The sequence below is a fragment of the Rhea pennata genome, chromosome 1 (genome assembly GCF_028389875.1).
Source record: "Rhea pennata isolate bPtePen1 chromosome 1, bPtePen1.pri, whole genome shotgun sequence".
In the NCBI taxonomy this organism is placed as follows: domain Eukaryota; kingdom Metazoa; phylum Chordata; class Aves; order Rheiformes; family Rheidae; genus Rhea; species Rhea pennata.
The window spans coordinates 12,382,922-12,383,659 of record NC_084663.1 but is presented as its reverse complement, the minus strand read 5'-3'; the positions used below and the strand labels follow the sequence as shown (position 1 = coordinate 12,383,659).

The following is a 738-nucleotide window of genomic DNA, read 5'->3' as shown; positions in this document are numbered from 1 at the left end:
CCTGACCATTTCATTTCAAGGTTACAATGTAGCATTTTCTGAATGTCATAAAATAATAGCCAAGATTCTGTGAAGCAATCAAGCCTAAGTAAAGTGAGAGTGGCATTGCAACAATGAAGCTTTCATTTTGAAATATCAGCTTGGTGAATACTCTTGAAAGGAATTAGAGAAGATATAGTAAAAATGTCTTGCATATGTAGGCTTTAAGTTAAAGTTGAAAGCATAGGAAAGTAGGAATATGATCACTCCCTCTTCTGTTCATTAAATTCTGTATTTTCTATATGGGTACTGCTTCCCCAACATATTTTCCTCTTAGAAATGAGGTATCATTTTGCCCCTCAATCTTAAAGTACAGGTGGTATGTTGCCTCCTCGTTAGTATAGTGGTGAGTATCCCCGCTTGTCACGCGGGAGACCAGGGTTCGATTCCCTGACGGGGAGAGTGCAAAGTGAATTTTTCTTTATGATATTCCATGAGATAGGGCCCTAGATGGGAGATATGTCCAAGAGAGCTGGTTAACGTTCAAGCATTGCTTCCTCCAAGCTCAAGAGCAGTGCATCTCAGTGAGCAGGAAGTCAAGGGGAAAGTACACCTGTGTGGGTGAACAGAAGAAAGTGCACAGAAGATGGAAGCAGGGACAGGCTGCTTGGGAGCATTACAGGAACATCGTCCGAGTGTGCAAGGAACGTGACTAAGAAGGCCAAGGTGCATTTGGAATTGAATCTGGCAAGCAAGGTC

The 738-nt window shown here is 42.3% G+C and overlaps 1 non-coding gene across 1 annotated transcript; it reads left to right on the top strand.

Moving 5' to 3' along the window:
• The first annotated feature begins 368 nt into the window (after nt 1-368).
• TRNAD-GUC (transfer RNA aspartic acid (anticodon GUC)) lies at nt 369-440 on the top strand. Its single transcript has one exon. It is a non-coding gene; the product is annotated as a tRNA-Asp (tRNA).
• The last annotated feature ends 298 nt before the right edge of the window (nt 441-738 follow it).